Source organism: Pelodiscus sinensis, chromosome 27, assembly GCF_049634645.1.
Source record: "Pelodiscus sinensis isolate JC-2024 chromosome 27, ASM4963464v1, whole genome shotgun sequence".
Lineage (NCBI taxonomy): Eukaryota > Metazoa > Chordata > Testudines > Trionychidae > Pelodiscus > Pelodiscus sinensis.
The window spans coordinates 102,832-124,175 of NC_134737.1; the positions used below are offsets into that span (position 1 = coordinate 102,832).

The window sequence follows — 21,344 nt, forward strand, 5'->3', positions numbered from 1 at the left end:
TTTTGGGCCCTTAACAATGTCCCTTTGAAAAACTGCCAACTCTCCTCACTTGTTTTTCCCCTCAGTCTCGATTCCCATGGGACCTTACCTATCAGCTCTCTGCGCTTACCAAAATCCACCTTCCCGAAATCCATTGTCTCTATTTTGCTGTCTCCCTTCTACCCTTCCTTAGAATTGTGAACTCTATGATTTCATGATCACTGTCACCCATGCTGCCTTCCACTTTCAAATTCTCAGCCAGTTCCTCCCTATTTGTTAGGGTCAAATCTAGAACAGCTTCCCCCCAGTAGCTTTCTCAACCTTCTGAAATAAAAAATTGTCTCCATTGCAGTCCAAGAACTTATTGGATAGTCTGTGCCCTGCAGTGTTATTTTCCCAACATATATCTGGATAGTTGAAGTCCATCACCACCAAATCTTGGGTTTTGGATGATATTGTTAGTTGTTTAAAAAAAGCCTCATCCACTTCTTCCATCTGGGTAGGTGGCCTGTAGTAGACTCCTAGCATGACATCCCCCTTGTTTTTAATCCCCTTTAGCCTAACCCAGAGACTCTCCACACTTCCGTGTCCTATGTCTATCTCCACCTCACTCCAAGTGTGTACATTTTTAAAATATAAGGCAACACCTCCTCCCTTTTTTCCCTGTCTGTCCTTCCTGAGCAAGCTGTACCCTTCTATAGAAACATTCCAAAAGAGAAGAATGAGTAAATAGTTATCTTTTAAACTAACCCTGGATTCTGAAATTAAGGTGAGAAGATAGGAGAATTTGTCCTGCATGTCACACTGTATCACACACTATACAAATTTGCTTGACAGCATCTTCAAATGCTGCACTATGTACTCCCAACTTTTATGCCTACTCACGGCTGTTGCTTTGTCTATTACTCAACATGGCACAGTGATACATTTTACTCAGTAAGGCTGTTGTGTAGGGTCAAGAAGCCCTCCATGCACTTTACAATTGGGTTTTTCATTTATTCTGGATTTACCTCAATGGCACAATCTTTTCTATGGAAAACTTTTATATTATTGTTAACATCAGCAACAGCAAATTTCTCAGAAAACCAAGCTCTTGCACTGCACTAGCCGGATGGGCTCGAAGAACTAGCTCTACTTCATGAAAAGTAACAAAATATACTTGATTTTATTGTAGAAAAGACAACTGCTATAACATTTATAGAAGAACCAAAAGGTCCTGTCTGCTCTTTATGGGGAAAACTAAAGTCTGTTTATAGCATGCAATTTATAAATCTGAGCTCTGCTCTTAATATAGTAACTCTTGTAATTTTTAGGTTAACTTTCAGGCAGGATATCTTTACCCATTTGACAGTTTGTGGATGCATGGATGCATACTAAGTTATGGAATGATAATGCAGTGTAAAACTCTTCAAAAACTGCATGTGCTGGAGAAAGGAGCTATTACTGCTAGAGGGAAAAGCCGAAAATCGATGTACCTGTCCTGCATTCCTGCCAATAGCCATGGATGGACCGAACCTCCATAAATGTATCTTTTTTTGAACCTTGTTAAAGTCCTGACCTTCACCACATCCTCACTGGCCCTGCTTCATGACGCCTTGAGACACAGAAAAGGGAGAAGTAAAACGTGATGCCAGTTAAAAAGGCTTCAGCAGCATGAGGCTTCTGAACTTTGTTTATATAACAGTCCTCATGATCACAATAAAATCTATTGTTTATAGAGACTGTTGCCAATTCCTCCCTCATCTCAGGCCAGGCCTCTATTCTCATAACCCATCAGATGTGTGAATCTCCTCCGAAGGCGAGTCCAGTGGCTACACTGGGCTAGGCAGCCAGTGAAAAGGCCAGCGTAACTGCCTCTCTTCCCTTCGCTGTGACCCCAAATGATTCCTAGAACCATTGCTCTCCTCTTAGAGGAGCAGCAGTGTATTTCTTAGGACAAGTGGTACCAGCAAGGGAATCAACTTCATCTTGTATGGGCTTCTTCACAATAGCGCTCTAGCAATGTGCAAACAATAGATTACAGATCTGTAAGAGAATTCTTGGATCAGAAAGCAGGAAAAGAGACAGTTACCCGTTTCTGTGACTGGTGTTCTTCGAGATGTATTGCTCATACAGATGATACCACACTGGGAGGGGATGCAAGTGCTTTGGAGATAGGGTCAGAATTCAAAATGATCTGAATAAACTGGAGAAATGGTCTGAGGTAAATAGCATGAAGATTAATAAGGGCAAATGCAAAGTGCTCCACTTAGAATCATAGAATCATAGAATAATAGGACTGGAAGGGACCTCGAGAGGTCATCGAGTCCAGCCCCCCGCCCTCAAGGCAGGATCAAGCTCCGTCTACACCATCCCTGACAGATGTCTATCTAACCTGTTCTTAAATATCTCCAGAGAGGGAGATTCCACCACCTCCCTTGGCAATTTATTCCAATATTTGACCACCCTGACAGGAAACTGATGAGGAAACTGACGATTGTTAGGAAGGAACAATCCATCTCACACATACAGAATGGGAAGCGACTGTGTAGGAAGGAGCCCTGCAGAAAGGGATCTAGGGCTTATAGTGGACCACAGCTAAATATGAGTCAACAGTGTGACGCTGTTGCAAAAAAAGCAAACATGATTCTAGGATACATTAACAGGTGTGTTATGAGCAAGACACAACAAGTCATTCTTCCACTCTACTCTGCGCTGGTTAGGCCTCAGTTGGGAGTATTGTGTCCAGTTCTGGGCACCGCATTTCGAGAAAGATGTGGAGAAATTGGAGAGGGTCCAGAGAAGAGCAACAAAAATGATTAAAGGTCTAGAGAACACGTGTTATGAGGGAAAGCCAAAGGAACTGTGCTTGTTTAGTTTGGAAAAGAGAAGATTGAGAGGGGACATGAGAGCAGTTTTCAGGTATCTAAAAGGGTGTCACAAGGAGGGAGAAAAATTGTTCTCCTTGGCCTCTGATGATAGGACAAGAAGCAACAGGCTTAAATTACAGCAAAGGAGGTTTAGGTTGGTGTCACAGGGCGGATATGCCCAGCCCCCTCTAGTGCGGGGCATTAGGGCTTTCAGGCCCCTCAAAAGTGTGCTCTATCCCATGTGTGTTTCAGTCCCTAGAGCCCAGGGCCTCTCACTATGGCACTTCCCCTTGCGACAGTCCAGCCTGGCAGACACAATCACTCGGTCTTAAAAAGTTTAAGAAACATTGGTCTAGATGGTGGTTGATCCTGCCATGAGGGCCGGAGACTGGACTTGATGACCTCTCGAGGTCCCTTTCAGTTCTAGGATTCTATGTCCATTCACCACAGAGTACATGCTCGCCATGTGCACCAGTGCTGGAAGTTTTCTTCAGCAGTATTCATAAGGGATTGGCTTCAGTGCCTCCGGGAGTGGCATGCATATACAGTGCTATATAGGGTACTCCTCTCCCCCCTCAGTTCCTTCTTTCGGAAAAGTCCGACAGTGGGGAAGGAGGGCAGGGCATTGAATGTACACAAATAACATGTCTCAAAGAACATCAGTTACGGAGCCAGGTAACTATCACTTCTTCTTCGAGGGCTTGTTTGAAGAAGGTGAGACACCAACAGGAAAACACTCAGCGGGTGGTGTGCGTACAGCTGACGGTGCCAGCATGGAATGCGGTGTTGCCGGCACTCACTTTTTCGCTGCTGGCATCTTAGCCGGTGCCAGAGTGGCAGCTTGATCAACTGGCCTTGCTGTCCGGCTCTCTGAAGAGGGGTAAGCCCTCTGCTTGTGCTCTCAACTTTTATGGGAGCTGGCACTAGAGTTGTTAACTGCCCCCTTGGTAGTGTAGGGGCAGCAGTATCTGGTTTTGTGCTCGTCAGTTTCCTCATCAGGGATGTAGATCCTGAGGAAGTGTGAGACCTCTTCCTCACTGAGGGAGATTTTCCCTTGGCTTGTAGCTGGAATAGCCCTTTCACCAGCCTCTGCCCTTGGTGAACTATGCGGCTACGTCTACACTGGCATGATTTTCCAGAAATGCTTTTAACGAAAAAGTTTTCCGTTAAAAGCATTTTCGGAAAAGAGCGTCTAGATTGGCAGGACACTTTTCCGTAAAAGCCCTTTTAGCGGAGAAGTGTCCCTGACCAATCTAGACGCGCTTTTCTGCAAAAAAGCCCGGATCGCCATTTTCGCAATCGAGACTTTTTTGCGGAAAAGAAATCTCTGCTGTCTACACTGGCCCTTTTGCGCAAAAGTCTTTCGGAAAAAGACTTTTGCCCGAACGGGAGCAGCAAAGTATTTCTGCAAAAAGCACTGACAATCTTACAGTAGGAAGTCAGTGCTTTTGCGGGAATTCAAGCAGCCAGTATAGTCAGCTGGCAAGTTTTTCCGGAAAAGCGGTTGATTTTCCGGAAAAAACTGGCCAGTCTAGACACAGCCTGCATGAGGGGCGAGTTTGGAGTAGAGCTCGAGGGAGGTTTCAATGCTTCCTCCATTTGTAACATGCGGAGTTGTAGCTGTCTGGCTCTCCTTGTGTGCTTAGTCAATTTCCTGCAATGCTGATAGCACTCTGCATTGTGATTTTGCCCCAGGCAGCGGACACACTGAGGCTACGTCTAAACTACACCCCTCTGTCAGCAGAGGAATGTAAATTAGATGTATCGAAAGTGCAAATGAAGCCGGGATTGAAATATCCCGTGCTTCATTTGCATAATGGCAGCTGCCGCTTTTTTCAAAATGGGACTTTTCGAAAAAAAAGCAGCAGTTTAGACAGGGCATTTTCGACATGCCCTGTTTCGAAAGATCCTGTACTCCTTCTTAAGAAAGAAAAGGTTGAATAACATCGATAGTAACAAAAATAGTTGAAAAGGACTAAACAAAATAGGCTAAATAAAGAGAGATGAGTGTGCAAGGGCAACTGCTGAGCTATGACCGAAGCCAGTGGCAGTCAAAGAACTGAGGAGCCAGCTGGCCGTGCAAGCACATTACACACTACAGGCGTCCTGTGGGGGAGCCTAGCACATGCAACCCACTTGGGGGGCACTGCTACTAAGAATCTCTGACTGGTGGGTGCAGCAGCACTGGCGCACCTTAGGTGAAGCCCCCCTGGAGACACTCCTCAAAGAAGAACTTACTGTTCAGTGCATTTCCAGAAAATGTATGTGTAAATCAAGTAGCTCCAATTTACAGGGTAATAGCTCGCACAGAGGCTTTACACAACATAAGGGGACCATCAAGATTGTCTAGTCTGACCTCCTTCCAACACACGCCACAGGACTCACCTTGATTAATTCCTGTTTGAACTACAGCGTCTCTCATACGGCAAGAAGAGACTGACTATTCAGCATTAATCTGTACATTTCCTACAAAACTCCGTGTCTGACACTAGAAAGTCACACTCAAAAAACAGACTGCATAAAAGTTTGCAGATCCAAATTAAATAGTGTCTGGCAAATGTCCCATGGTAGAAATATGAACCTCCATATTCAGAGTGTCCCAGATCTTTACAAGAACCTTTGTACTGAAGAATTATGACGCTCACAGTAGGATTTTCTTACTAAATTATTATCTGTTAAACAAAATACATTTTAAAGAAACTTGGAGAGTAACCCATCAGTCTTTGCTCCGAACTTCCAGAGAACTTGAAAAGCAGCACTTTTCTCAGCATGACTTGGTTTAGGTGCATTTTAGCTAACACAGCAGACATACAGGAGGTCCTCTTACTTCGTGCATCTCTATACCAGCTGAAATAATTAACCCTTTCACTATGGCTACATCTACACTACATGGTTCTTGCACAAGAAGCCTTTTGAGCAAGAGTTTCTGCGCAAAAAATTATTGCGCAAGAGCACATCCACACCTTAAAGCACATTGCAAAAGCAATGTGCTTTTGTGCAAGACAGCATCCACATTGCATGGACGCTCTTGCTCAAGAACGCTCTGATGGCATTCTGTGTTTTTTCCCCATGGGCGTTTCTTGCGCAAGAAACCCCTCTGGAGTGTCCACACGTGCCTTTTTGTGCAACAGCTATGGCGCAAAAGGGAGTTATGCCTCGTAAAAGGATGTTTACATATTCTGGAAAAAGCCCTCTGTTCTGCTGTTTTATTCTTGATTTCCTTGCGTAAAAGCGCATTTGAGGTATGAACGCTCCATGGGTTTTTGCGCAAAAACAGCTGATTTTGTGCGAAAACCTTGCAATTTAGATGTAGCCTATAAGAGAAATATACTGTGCAAGTCACCTATGTAATTACATACAAATTACATCTGTAAAGGTTCTGCACACGTGAGCAGTGTATAGAATACATTTCTGTTGGGTAACTACTTCTTGGCTGCATTATGTTCAACTGCTGCTAGAAATATCAAAACACATTAAAGGTCTAACTAAGACAATGTGTTTCAGAAGAATTTGCTTTCTTTGGAGCACAGAAGTCCCCATAAAAAGGCATGCTCTGTAATACGCTGCTCTATCCAATGATCAGCACACACTCCTCAGCATGTCCTGGAATAAACCCTGCTTTCTTCTAACCCAAACTGGTTTGGATTCCTTCTGTGCATGCAAAGAAAGTTTCTGAAAAGTTTCTAAAGCTATATGTAGTTAACCAGCTCATTGACTTGTATTGTTCCCTTGTGCAGATGCTTCAGACTTTCAGTGAGTTTGCGTATCCTCTGACAAAAACCTTTAATCCCTTCACTGCACCCTTTTTTGTATTCTTAAAACCCAGACTATCTTTGTTCTACTAAAATGACAAGGAGTCCTGTAGCACCTTATAGATTAACAGATGTATTGGAGCATAAGCTTTCGTGGGCAAAGACCCACTTTGTCAGATGCACGTGGACTCCTTGTCGCTTTTGCAGATCCAGACTAACACGGCTACCCCTCTGATACTTTGTTCTACTAGTCTGTTCAGTTTTACGAAAAATCAGTGTTTTGCTTCAGGTTCTGCCTCTCAAACTGGCCTACCGAAAATGCTGTCATTCAGATGAGCCAGTGAAACCCATGCCCAGGAGTTGCACACATGCATTTCTGTGATTCAAAACTGATCTCAGAGGGTCACCTTCTTGATCCTGGGGCTTCCAAATGAGATCCTACCAACCTCAGCAGGAGTATGTCATCACTAGAAAAGTATTTCAAAATAACTAAATTTGACTTAACTCCTGATTTTACAAAATCAAAATAGCATGTTCTAGGGGTGTAAAAGAGTAGTTGATTAGTATTCTTCTGCTCTACTCTGTGCTGATTAGACCTCAAATGGAGTATTGTGTCCCGTTCGGGGCACCACATTTCAGGAAAGATCTGGAGAAATTGGAGAAGGTCCAGAGAAGAGCAACAAGAATGAGTAAGGTCTAGAAAACATGAGCTATGAGGAAAGACTGAAAGAATTGGGCTTGTTTAGTTTAGAAAAGAGAAGATAGAGGGGACATGATAGCAGCTTTCAAGTATCAAAAAGAGTGTTACAAGGAGGGAGAAAAATTATTCTCCTTGGCCTCTGAGACTAGAAGAAGAAGCAATGGGATTACATTGCAGCAAGGGAGGTTTAGGTTGGACATTAGGAAAAACTTCCTACCTCTCAGAGTGGTTAAACACTGGAATAAATTGCCCAGGGAGGTTGTGGACTCTCCATCACTGGAGATATTTAAGAGCAGGTTGGGTAGTGATAGAAATGGAGCCGTGTTAGTCTGGGGTAGCTGAAGCAAAATGCAGGACAATGTAGCACTTTAAAGACTAACAAGATGGTTTATTAGATGATGAGCTTTTGTGGGCCAGACCCACCACAAAATCTCATCATCTAATAAACCATCTTGTTAGTCTTTAAAGTGCTACATTGTCCTGCATTTTGCTTCAGGTTGGGTAGACATCCATTTGGGATGGTCTAGACAGTGCTGGATCCTGCTGTGAGGGCAGGGGACTGGACTTGATGACTCTTGAGGTCCCTTCAAGTTCTATTGACTATTGGGTAGCCGAGTTGATGACTCGCATTCTTCCCGCCTTGCTGCCTCTGTGTTAGGGTTGTTCTGTCCCCACACTGCTGCCTCTCACATGTAGGTATCAACTTCCCTTCCGGCTGGGAGGGGTACTTGACCTCCTGCCCCCTCTCTGCTCCAGGACATGTTCTCACTTCACCCCTTCCCCCAAGCCTGAGCCCCACTCTGCCTCCTCTCACTCCCCTTCCACCTCTTCCCTCAAGACTTCCTGTCCCCCTTGTCCCTTCCTGCCCAGGGCAGTCCTTAGGGCCCTATGCAGTACAATTCAAGCCATGCTCCTATGCCTGATGTGATTGTATAACCTTCAGGAATGCACTACCGAAACATTTTAAAGTAAATTGTAAACTAAGGTCCTCTAGACTGGCACAGCACATTCCAAAACTGACAGGGTATACCTGGGTTGGCAACTGCCTGTGAAATGGCTTCGTTACCACTGGAATGGCTCTTGCACAGGTTCAGTGTGCTGCTAAGAGGGCTGCCAGGCTGTGTCACTTGTAAGTTAACCAGCTCCTCTCCGGAGGAACAGAGCCACAGAGCAGGGATAGGGAGAGACAGTGGGAGGGCATTAAGACCCAGTGATGCACCAAATTTTCAGGTGCCCTATGCAACTGCTTATGGGTAATGACGACCCTGTTCCTGCCCCCTCTACGAAGCATGCCCCATCCTCACTCATCTGACTCCCTCCCAGACTTTCCCAAATGCCACAAACCAGCTGTTTCTGGCACTCCAGTAACACTGGAAGGGTAGAGGAGGAGTAGGTCAATGGGACCACAGGTGTGCGAGAGGTGCAGGGTGGAGACAGCAGAGCTTGGTGCCTGTGGATGCTCCAGCCCCCAAACACCTACAGAGTCAGAGCCTCAGCGATCACAACTGTTATCATTTTCACTTGGTGTTACAGCACTTGTACATTCTGCCTTTACTAACTCAGTGCCATTTTCCCCAGGCCTTTGAGATTTCTTTCTTATAAACGATCGTAAGAAGACAGTGGATTCCTTCGGTATCTTTCCAAAGAAGTGTAACCCTTCTGCCGGGTAGGCCTGGCAGTAACCAGGGCTGGGTTCAGTATCTTGGGGGCCATCACACACAGAACCGGCTCGAGCCCCCATCCAGCAATCTGGGAAATTCACACACCCCTGGGCGCCTCTGAGAGGCAATGCTTCCCCACTCGCATTGAAACATTGAATGAAACAGAGAGAGAAGTCATACAGCATTAACTTGGGGGAAACACCACAAACAGAGATCATAACCCAAACATGAGCCAAGCCCCCCCCAGCCAAGAATCGCCTGAAGTCCAAAGAGTCCGACACCCCAAAAGTCTCTGTCCCTGGTCCATGCCACCCAGAGTCCCAAAGTTCACCCGCAGGTTTTCACCTCCCAACCTGGGTAGAAATGGGGATGGGGAGATAGATAGGGGCACCTTATACGAAACTCCGCCACGCTCCACCAGCTGTCTCGTCCCACGCCTCTGGACGCTCCGCGCCTCGCCTGCTGCCGCTCCACGCCACGCCATGCCGCTGATGGCCGCTCCTCGCCTGCCACTGCTCCACGCCACGCCACGCCGCTGATGGCCGCTCCTCGCCTGCCACTGCTCCACGCCACGCCACGCCGCTGATGGCCGCTCCTCGCCTGCCACTGCTCCACGCCACGCCACGCCGCTGATGGCCGCTCCTCGCCTGCCACTGCTCCATGCCACGCCACGCCGCTGATGGCCGCTCCTCGCCTGCCACTGCTCCATGCCACGCCATGCCGGTGGTGGCCGCTCCTCGCCTGCCACCGCTCCACACCACACCGCTGGTGGCCGCTCCTTGCCTGCCACCGCTCCACGCCATGCCGCTGGTGGCCACCACTTCACTGGCTGCAGTAGGCCTGGCTCTCAGCCAAACCAGTGATTTCAGCTCTCAGTGATTTCAACTCTTTAGCCACCAGCTGGACTGGCAAATGAATCCAACTTTCACTGGACTAGCAAAAGAAAAGTCTCCTCAGGGAGTCTGCTTTAGATCTGTCCTTAAAACAAAGGGGGAAAGGTGCAGGCTGGGCCAGTCTTACAGCTCACACCTGGCAGGTATGAAGCAGGCTGACTCAAGTCCTTTAACCCATTCCCCCAGCTCTGTTCACTCAACTGTGGAAGGGGAGAGGCTTGTTCTTCCGAGACCTCTTACCATGATGGTGGTGTCTCTCCTGCAAGCACTGGTGGCATGTTTTACAGTTCCCACGTTTAGGGGTAGCATGATTAGTGACCCTCACAACAGTCCCAAATTATACACAATTCTCCACATTGCATTCCAACACTGACCCTCCATCAGCCCTGGCTGAATGGGATTTCCATAGCCACACCTCGGATTCTCTCCTGAGCAGTATTTACATCTCAACAGTTAACAGTTAATTACCTTGCAGAGCTAAACAACTGTAGTGGACACACCCACCCCTCCTTTTAGCTGGCTGACAGCAAGCAGCAGTTCAGCCCCTGCTTACAGAAGTACGAACTAATAGTTTAGCATAGCTCATTTGCATAATTCACCAGCCCGGAACATTTCCTAGCACTGCTTGGTCTGGGCTGCAATACAACAAATTCATCAAGGGTGGATCAATTTTCTGATTGTGCACCGGCTGCATTCTGTGTATTATTGATTTCAGTGAGAACTCATATGGCAGAAACAGTTAAGAGAATATTTACAGGACACTGAGTTCTACAGCAAACCAGGAATGAGTCAACCTATATGACCCATTTATCTATAACCCGTGAGTGAACTCCTGATTTTCTACGATGATTTCTCTCTTAACTATGGTACTATAATATAATGCTACGGAACACGTCTCACTGATAGGAAAGAGTTTCTCTCTCTTGCTACACTTTCTGAATCAGGCAAACCAGTCAAAACAAAACATCTAGTTCCTGACTCAGACTCTACTGTATATGAAACAAGAACTGAGTGTGGTCTCTCATTCAATACTGTTCTGACCTTTCAGTTAACAGCTATTTGACCAAATACCCTAAGTCCCTTTATTCACGTATGATATTAAGGTTACATTTTAAATCTCATCACAAAATTGTTGATTATATAGGTTTAAGAATGAGGCCTTCACACAAGTTTACACAAAAATAGAATATACTCATCTCAATATTATCGTTTTCCAGACATTCTTTTACTTATCTGGAGAAGATAAATCTTGTAGTGGATAATGTAGACTATAACTCATACTCAAAGTACCATTTATGGTGTTTAAAGAAATCTCTTGCACTCACATTTAAGGCTAAATTAGTTAACTCTTCTAATTCTTTTGTATAGAAGCTTCATAGGTGAAAAACAGGTACTTATTGTAACAAGAACCAAGGAAGCAGTACATATAAGTGTCTGTAGGGTGGAGAACCTCCTTTGCCTCCAGAACATTAACAATTAACAAAGATATATATTTTTGGAACAAAAAATGAGCTATTTTTCTCATTCCCTCCTCAACAGTTTTATGACATATCCCCGGTGCATTTTATTCTCATCTCCCTGTCTCTTTTTCACTTATAGATTCTGCTTCCATATGTAACTGAAAAATTCACAGGAAGAAATATAAAGTCATCTTCAGGGAGACAGAGGGATGAGAATATTAGTGAGTCTTTTCTGTGGCTGGAGGGAAAGGCCAAACTAACAGAAAGTGTTTCCTACATCACTAAGGAGGACCTTGGTGGTTAGGATAACATGCCCAGTTTCATTAAAATATACTTTGTATTTCAGGTCTCGTGAACTGACAGTCCTGGGGGGAAAAGAAAGTTTATCAAAAGGGTTAAATTTTGAAATATGAGCACTGAATTTGCACCAATACATTTCTGCATGAATAAAACTGCAGTGTACATGCAAACCCTGGACATAAAAAGGATGTGTAAAACTGCAAGGATAAATTCAGACGCTGGGTTAAGGCATCACTGGGAATTTGGCTATATGGTTTTCTGAGAATGTGCCATGTATATGACTCCTAAACCTCATACACAAGGGTAGGTTTTGAAGTAACTTTTTCTCATAAAAACTTATTTTCTTCAAGTGTATTATGGCTATACTGGAACATGCCATCAAGGTCTCAGCACATTTAAACATCAAAAATCAAATAAACTAGTGAAAGCAGCATCACATTAGTCTGGGTGAAGAAATCTGTCAAGCTCTGTAGCAGACCACCACGCACTAAGGCAGGGGTGGGGAACCTAAGTCTCAGAGGCTGGATCTGACACCCGAGGCTCAGGGCTCCTCCACCAGAATCGGGCAGCCCAAACCGGTGCTCCAGCCTCCCCAAGCCCTACAAGGTTGGCGCACACAAAATGGACTAGCCTGGGCCGTGCTAGGCTCTGGTGTGCAAGGGGAATGTCTTTCTCCTTCTCAGTTGGGGGCCACGGCAGTGTAGGTTGGGTTGTTTTAGTTTTGCTTCTCACTTGGGTGCGGTCCCCGATGGATTTTTCTGGGGGGCAGCTGCCCCAACCCAAACATGGTTCCCCACCCCTGCACTAAGGGAACTGGTGCAGTAGGTCACTTGACTTTGACACTGCTTTTGCAAACAATGGCAGACAAGTGTGTCTTTTTATTACTTCTTCATCCAGTTCTGTTCATCAGCCTGGCATCTAGTTAGAACGTGTCTCAGGAACACACAAAATATTATGGGGCTGGACAAGATTTCTTTTCCTTTTTGGATTTCACAATTTCAATATTACAAAAAGACACAGGAATAATATTAAGATAACAAATTGGACTGACAAGTTCGGCTTTTCCCTTTTACATGCTGTTACAGTGGTCCTGTGCCTGGTTTTGATTTTATCCAGTGAGTGAGCTGATTCAAGAATAACACTCTGCCCTACTTCAGACTGAAGCTATCAGCACTGTTCTACCACACTCGCAAGAAGTGAATTCAACCCAGATTTAAAACTAACAAATAAAGCTGCAGCTAAGGAGACGTACAAGGCTAAATGTCCATTCACAAAACTCGTAGGCAAGGTAAAACAAAGGCACTGTAACTCATCAGACCTCAGTTGCAAGGACACAGATGTAAATGCAAAAATCAACCTTCTTCCCTGGTTAGCTATGTACAGAAACGGGTTGTGCCCACGAAAGCTCACGACACCAGCTACATGTTTTGTTCGTCTCTACGGCGCTGCAAGACTATTTGTTGTTTTTTAAGTTTTTCCTACGTACAAAGTATGTTTTGCGACCATTCTGATTTCGCAGAAAAACAGTTAGCTCCTATCAAAACCATTGCAGAACTTCTGAGCACTAGAAAAGTTTGCTAACTTTAATACAGAAACAGGGGTCTGTACCTGGTTCAAGGCTACTCATAATGCTTTTTCAGATGTTCCAGTAGAAAGACTTTATATGACCAGTTCCTATCAAAGCAATACAAGTGTCACCACAAGAACAGCCTCACACTCCTCCAGTGAAATAGGAACATAAGGCCAAACCCTCACGGACTCAGACGGCAGTTCACCTGAATACAGACTGAGTGACGATTACGGCCTTTGACCTGTGGTCTTTTCTGTGGGAAATCACTTTTCTTTTGGAAAAGAACAAACCAAACTGGACTGGCTTAGTCTTGGCTTTAGGGGAAGCAGTTTCTGTACCTTTTATTAAGCACTTTGCATTACCATTTCCTTAAGGATTTTACAGCAATTTTATATTGATACCTGTAGTAGGGCAGCTGCTTCACTATGGCTGCAAGGGGGTAAAACTGGCTGGAGGGAGCCTGCATAGAGGCCTGGCCAATTAGGGAGAGGCTTCTAAAAAGCCAATGGCTCAGCCCGGGCCATAAGGAGCGGCTCGGCAGAGCAAAGGGCCTGTGTGACAGAGCAGTGCTGAGCAGGGTACGGGTAGCTATGGAGCAGTGGTTCTCAAAGTGGGGTCCGTGGACGACGCCTTGCAGGTGGGCCACAGCTAAAGCTTAGCCCCCTCTTAAACCTCCCGCAGCGGGGAGCCCGCACTGCTGCTCCAGCCCCCTCCCCCTCCCCTCCCCCGCAAGGCTGGAGTGCCAGCACCAGCTTCCTGCAGGGGGAGCAAGCCCCGAGTCTCACTGTGCGATCCGGCGCATGGGGTAGCAGTGCGCCCCCTCCCTTCCCCACCTGGGGGAACAGCAGCACAGACACACTGCTCCCATTGGCCAGCTTCAGCTAGCTGCTCAGGCAAGCGCAGACTAAGAACTGCTGCCAAGCCCAGAAGGGGGTGAGCGGCCGGAGTGCTGGGCAGGGTTCCTTCTAAGATAGTCTCCATGAGCGTTGTCTTGTGCTCCAGCACTGAGGTCATGTGTCACCATGGCACCCACTCGTGGCGCTGTTCCCTGAGAGCGCACAGACCCCAGCTCCCCCGCCCCCCACTAGGACCCTGAGCCCTGCTCCCAGGCAGCACCCCCTCACCTCGTGGGGAGGCGGTGAGACCTGCCCCCCCGCCCGGGGCAGCCTCTGTGCAGAGCAGGGGCTGCCCGGAGCTGTTCCCTACAAGGCTGGTTGTGAGCAGAGGAAAGTGGCTGCCAGTGTCCAAGGTTTGCAGGGAGTGGGCCAGTGACATATGCGGAGTCAGAGGGGGAGCTGGCAGGGGGCTCAGACCGAGAGGGCAGTGAGGCAGGGGAAGGTGGGTACGCGGGGCCCCAGCCCCAGGATCAGCTGCACTGCATCCTCACTCCAGCTCCAGCAGCTGTCTGCCACACAGCTCGCCCAGGGAGTAGGGCAGCCACCATGTGGCCCTGGATGACGCTCCAACTCAGGGGAAGGGCTGGAGCTGGCCCAATCCCTGGCAGCCGCCACCCACCATGCAGCTCGCCCCAAGAGCACCTGGGCAGCCACCACACAGCCCTGGCCCCAGCATATGGGGCAGCCGTCCCGCACGTGGCCCTGCCCCAGCAGCAACTGGGCAGCCACCATAGGAGAACATAAGAACGGCCGTACTAGGTCAGACCAAAGGTCTATCTAGCCCAGTAGCCTGTCTGCCGACAGTGGCCAGCACCAGGTGCCCCAGAGGGGGTGGACCGAAGACAATGATCTAGCGATTTGTCTCCTGCCATCCCTCTCCAGCCTCTGACAAACGGAAGCCAGGGGCACTATTCCTTACCCCCTGGCTAATAGCCTTTTATGGACCTAACCTCCATGAATTCATCTAGATCAGCGGTGTCCAAACTTTTTTCAAAGAGGGCCAGATTTGAAGAAGTGAACATGCGTGAGGGCCGACCATTTTGCCTGACATTCTTTGAACCATTAAAATTAAACGCAAATTAACTATTTTATGCAAAGTTTATTGCAAACGGCATACTTTTCATTTCGTCACATGGATGACAAATCTAAACAGGTGTTAAATCACTCTGCCTTTCATATCTGAAGGCCAGATGAAAAAAAAATCCAGGAAGCTGAAATATATGTCAGGAACATTGTAAAGTACATTACATATTATTGGTAATAAAGGTTGTCTGTCAACTTTTAAGTTCAAAAAATATGAACAGGAACATAACACCAAGTATACATGTTGTGTCCAAATATATTTATAACTGATTTAGACCAACTGACATTAACTGAGATTTTACAGTGTATTCATCTCAATACATATGGATTCGTTGGGGGCCATAAAAGATAGATATTGACAAATTACCTGTGGGGCCGTATTAAACCGGAACACGGGCTGCAATTGGCCTGCGGGCCGGACTTTGGACATGCCTGATCTAGATTTTTTTTAAACTCTGTAATAGTCCTAGCCTTCCACAGCCTCCCCCAGCAAGGAGTTCCACAGGTTGACTGTGTGCTGTATGAAAAAGAACTTTATTTTATTAGTTTGAAACCTGCTACCCATTAATTTCACTTGGTCTCTTCTAGTTCTCATATTATGAGAACAAGTAAATAACTTTTCTTTATTCACCTTCTCCCCACCACTCATGATTTTATAGACCTCTATCATATCCCCCCTCAGGCTCCTCTTTTCTAAACTGAAAAGTCCCAGTCTCTTTAGCCTCTCCTCATATGGGACCCTTAATCATTTTAGTTGCCCTTTTCTGAACCTTTTTTAATGCCAAAATGTCTTTGAGGTGAGGAGATCGCATCTTTATGCAGTATTCAAGATGTGGGCGTACCATAGTTTTATACAGGGGCAGTAAGATATTCTGGGTCTTATTTTCTATCCCTTTCTTAATAATTCCTAACATCCCATTTGCCTTTTTGACCGCCGCTGCACACTGCGTGGATGTTTTCAGAGAACTATCGACGATAACTTCAAGATCTCTTTCCTGATCAGTCGTAGCCAAATTAGCCCCCATCATACTGTACGTACAGTTGGGGTTTACTTTACACTTATCCACAATAAATTTCATTTGCATTTTGTTGCCCAATTACTCAGTTTCGTGAGATGTTTTTGGAGTCCCTCACAGTCTGTTTCTGTCTTGACTATCTTAAACATACATTGGTATCATCCACAAACTTAACCACCTCACTGCTTACCCCGTCTCTAGATCATTTATGAATAAGTTGAACAGGATTGGTCCCAGGACTAACCCTTGGGGGACACCACTAGTTACCCCTCTCCAATCTGAAAATTTACCATTTATTCCTACCCTTTGTTTCCTGTCTTTTAACCAGTTCTCAATCCAAGAAAGGACCTTCCCTCTTCTCCCATGGCCGTGGAATTTACACAAGAGCCTTTGGTGAGGAACCTTGTCAAAGGCTTTCTGGAAATCTAAGTATACTATGTCTACTGGATCCCCCTTGTCTCCATGTTTGTTAAACCCTGCAAAGAATTATAATAGCTTAGTAAGACAGGATTTCCCATTACTGAAACCATGTTGACTTTTGCCCAACGAACTATGTTCTTCTACATGTCTGACAATTTTATTCTTTATTCCTGTTTCAACTAATTTGCCCGGTACTGACGTTAGACTTACCGGTCGGTAATTGCCAGGATCACCTCTACAGCCCTTTTTAAATATTGGCGTTATGTTACCTGTCTTCCAGTCCTTGGGCACAGAAGCTGATTTAAAGGATAGGTTACAAACCACAGTTAATAGTTCCGCAGTTTCCCATTTGAGTCCTTTTAGAACCCTTGGATGAATGCCATCCGGTCCCGGTGATTGGTTAACATTAAGTTTTTCTGTTTGTTCCAAAACCTCCTCTAATGACACTTCAATCCGGGACAGTTCCTCAGATTCATCACCCACAAAGGACGGTGCAGATTTGGGAATCTCCCTAACGTCCACAGCCGTGAAGACTGAAGCAAAGAAATCATTTAGTTTCTCCGCAATGGCTTTATCGTCCTTGATTGCTCCTTTTATAGCTCGATCTAGGGGACCCACAAGTTTTTGAGCAGGCTTCCTGCTTCTAATGTACTTACACATTTTTCTTTTTGAGTTTTTGGAAAGCTGTTGCTCAAAATCTTTTTTGGCTTTTCTTATTACAAAGAAAAGCCTGGCCCCTCACTCTCCCACCAAACCCACCACCACCAGCTCCCCTTCCAGGAAGGGGAGTGCTGCCATGCGGCTCTGCTGAGGAGGTGGGTGGGATTCAAGTTCTTTGTGTGGAGCCATGCGGGTGCGCACCTAGCGGGAATTTCGGTGGTAGGCCCTGCTGAAGGGCAGTATCCTGAGAAAGGCACCATGGAACTGGATTGACGCAGGTCCAGAGCTTAAGGGTAGAGAAAGTGCGGTGAGGACAGGCAAGCCGCCAGCCAGGGAAGGGCACTGTGCTAAGGCCTGAGCTGATTCGCAGAGCGAGCAGCAGGAGGTACCACAATGATGAGATTCAACCCTGTTACAATAACTACTCTTAGGGGCTCTACAACTGGAGCACTGAGTGTGCCTAACACCCATCAAAAGGAACAGTACCTCTCTGTCATCCAATGTCATTGGCACCTAAGGACGTGTTTTGTAATCTGACAATTCATTTTTTCTGAGGCTGAAGAATGGAGATTTTTGCTGTAGCAGTATTTGGCTGGACTGTGCATGCGTGGCGGTGTCTCGCGGCGTTGACATGCTTTTGTGAGGTGGCGCAGTCCGGCTCCTGCCAGTTCCTTGAAGCTGCCTAGGAATCTGGAAGACACAAGGAAAACAAAGACTCCAAAGCAGGGAGGAGGGGGGTAGTGGAGCACCCACAATGCCCAACAATAAAACCCCAGGCATGGACGGGCTGACCGTGGAGTTCTACTGCGTGTTCTGGGGTGTCCGCGGCCCAGACCTCGTTACCGTCTGGGTCGAGTCCTTGGAAAGCGGGGTCCTCTCTCTTGTTGCTAAAGAGGGGGGACCTCCGCGACCTATGGAACTGGCATCCCGTCTCGCTCCTCAGCACAGACTACAAAGTTGCAGCGAAGGCCATCTTGCTGCGACTGTGGTCCGTGCTGGCGGACATGATCCATCCCGACCAGACCTACACCGTCCCGGGCCATAACATCTTTGATAATTTGTATTTGGTCCGGGATCTCTTGGAGCTTGGGGGTAGGGACGGCTTGTCGTTCGCTCTCCTGTCCCTGGACCAGGAGAAGGCATTAGACAGGTTGGATCACGGGTATCTCCTGGGCCCCGTTTTGTGGGTTTTCTCTGGGTGCTGTACACCCTTGCAGAGTGTTTGGTCAGGCTCAACTGGAACCTGACCAAGCCAGTCAGCTTCGGGCGGGGGGTACGTCGGGGTATCTGCTGTCAGGCCAGTTGTACGCTCTGGCGATCGAGCCCTTCCTCTGTCTCCTCCGTAGGAGGTTGACGGGGTTGGTGCTTCGGGAGCCGGAGCTGCGACTGGTCCTGTCGGCGTACACAGACGACGTGCTCCTCGTGGTCCAGGATCCAGACGACCTGGAGCGGTTGGAGGCTTGCCAAGCCGTCTACTCGGCAGCCTCCTCCACCCGGGTCAACTGTGTCAAGAGCTCTGGCCTGGTGGTCAGGGACAGGTGGCAGGCAGGCTCCCACCCACGCTTCAGGCCATCAGGTGGAGCGTGGGTCCACTGCTCTATCTGGGCATCTATTTATCTGCCACGCATCCCTCTCTGCTGGAGAACTGGCAGGGTTTGGAGACCAGGGTGGCTGAGCGGCTGTGGAGATGGACAGGACTGCTCCGGTGTCTCTCCCTCCGTGGGAGGGCGCTGGTGCTAAATCAGCTGGTCCTGTCCATGCTCTGGCACCGGACCAACATCCTGTGCCCGGCCCTGGAGGTCCTGGCCAAGCTCCAGAGGGCAGCTTTGGAGTTCCTTTGGCCAGGACTGCACTGGGTCTCTGCAGGGGTCCTGTCTCTCCCCTTGGAGGAGGGGGGCCAGGGCCAGGTCTGCGTGCGCAGCCTGGTCCGGACCTTCCACCTCCAGGCCCTGAAGAGACTCCTCTTTAGTGCAGGTAGTCCGGCATGGGACACGTGGCGCGCGCCTTCCTCCGCCGCCTCCGAGGGCTCCGATACGACCGGCAGCTCTTTTTTATCCACCCGTGGGGCCTTCCGCGAGACCTCTGAGAGCTGCCGGAATTCTACCAGGAACTCCTTCAGACCCGGAAGCTGTTTTTGGTGACCAGGTCCATTGTGGCCTCCGAGGGAGCAGACCTCCCCGCGGAGCCCCTGCTCCACAATCCAGCCTTGTGTGTGCTGGTGGCGGAGTCTCCCTCGGTGCGCCGGAGGCTGATCCTGGCAGAAACCACCAAGGTTGGAGACCTTCTGGACTACGACAGGGGGGATTGGGTGGATCCCCGGGCGCTCGCTCAGCATATGGGGCTCTCCACCCCCCCAAATCCCCGTGCGCCTACTCCAGGAGATGAAGGCGGCCTTGCCACGGCCCGCTCTCAACTTCCTGCAGCAGTCCATGCGAGAGGGTACGCCCCACCCCTCACCTCCTGCAAACCCTCCATCCCTTTTTATTGGGCCCCTGTTCTGCGGGCCTCCTCCCCCCGCCCCCCCCCCCCCCGGCCTTCCCATCCCTGGATCCCCAGCTGGCTGCAAAAGCTGCAGACGGTCTGTTTTCGAACTGCGCCTAGGGAACATGTGTACACGCTCGTGCTGCACACTCAGCATTTACCCACCCTCATGTCCCGCCCCGATACCAAGTGGCGGGACCACCTAAGACCCGTTGAGGGTGGGGAACCCCGATGGGCCAGCATCTACTCCACCTTAATCCCGTGGCCCACTGGGCACATTAGTTGGCAGCTCCTTCATGGAGCCGTGAGCATGGATGTGTACCTGGCGCAGTGCACCCCAATCCCGGATACCTACCCCTTTTGCGGCGTGAAGGAAAACCTGGTGCACGTCTACCTTGAATGCGCTAGGTTGCAGCCCCTATTCCGGCTCCTCTAGAACCTTTTATTGAGGTACTGGCTGCGGTTCTTTTCCCCACACCTTTTCATTTAGGCACACCCTATCCATGGCCCCACAAAGTCGTGGGACCTCCTTGTCAACCTCCTCTTGGCCTTAGCTAAAACGGCCATTTATAACACCAAGGAGAGGATGGCGAGGGGGGGGTTCCCCGCGACTGTGGGGCCTATTTTCGTTCCTCCCTAGTATCACATATCCGGGCAGAGTTCCTCTGGGCGGCGTCTGCTGGTTCCCTTGACAGCTTTGAGGAGCAGTGGGCGCTGTCCAGTGTTCTCTGCTCAGTATCCCCATCCGGTTCCCATGTTTTGACCCTGTGACCTGCATCCCCTGACCATGTTTTTCATTATTTGTCCAAAGTATTCCTTTGAGCCCCAGGTCCAGTCGTCCCTCCTGCAAGGCTGGGGGAGGGGCTTTTAGAAGTGGGCAGGCAAAGTGGGTTTCAAATAGTGCCCCACTACACCCTTCTTATAAATGGGCACTAGATTTGCCCTTTTCCAGTCCTCTGGAATCTCTCCTGTCTCCCATGATTTTCCAAAGATGATAGCTAGAGGCTCAGATACCTTCTCTATCAGCTCCTTGAGTATTCTAGGATGCATTTCATCAGGCCCTGGTGACTTGCAGAATAGTAATAGAGATGTAGCCGTGTTAGTCTGGTGTAGCTGAAACACCTTCTTAGTGGGTCTGGCCCACGAAAGCTCATCACCTAATAAACCATCTTGTTAGTCTTTAAAGTGCTACATAGTCCTGTATTTTGGTGACTTGCAGGCATCTAACTTTTCTAGGTGATTTTTAACTTGGTCTTTTTTTATTGTATCTTCTAAACCCGTGGTCCCCAACATGGCGCCCGCGGGGGCATTTCAATGTGCCCGCCAGGTGCTCGGGGCTGGCTTGGCCCCGGGCACATGGCGCACGGGCGCTTGCGGGGGGAGCGCACTTGGCGGGGGGAGCGCCGGGCGCGCGGCACTCGGCGGGGGCCCCGCCGGCCCCGGGCGCGCGGCACTCGGCGGGGGCCCCGCCCCCGGGCGCGCAGCTATGGGGGGGCCCCGCCCCCGGGCGCGCAAGTGTCCCCGCCCCCTGGCGCCCGGCGGGCAAACAGCCACGCCCCCTGGTGCCCAACAACCTCAAAAGGTTGGGGACCACTGTTCTAAACCTACCCCCTTCCCACTAGCA

At 48.4% G+C, this 21,344-nt stretch overlaps 1 long non-coding RNA gene across 2 annotated transcripts in view; it reads right to left on the reverse strand.

Moving 5' to 3' along the window:
* Positions 1 to 21,344, reverse strand: part of LOC112545097 (uncharacterized) — a 182,705-nt gene that overhangs the window by 68,078 nt on the left and 93,283 nt on the right. The window contains exon 6 of one of the 2 annotated variants that reach the window (XR_012897925.1): positions 13,967 to 17,929. The exons of the other annotated variant lie outside the window; for it this stretch is intronic. This is a non-coding gene — a long non-coding RNA (uncharacterized LOC112545097). Of the gene's footprint in view, positions 1 to 13,966; positions 17,930 to 21,344 lie in introns of those variants that run through there. 2 annotated transcript variants of the gene reach the window in all.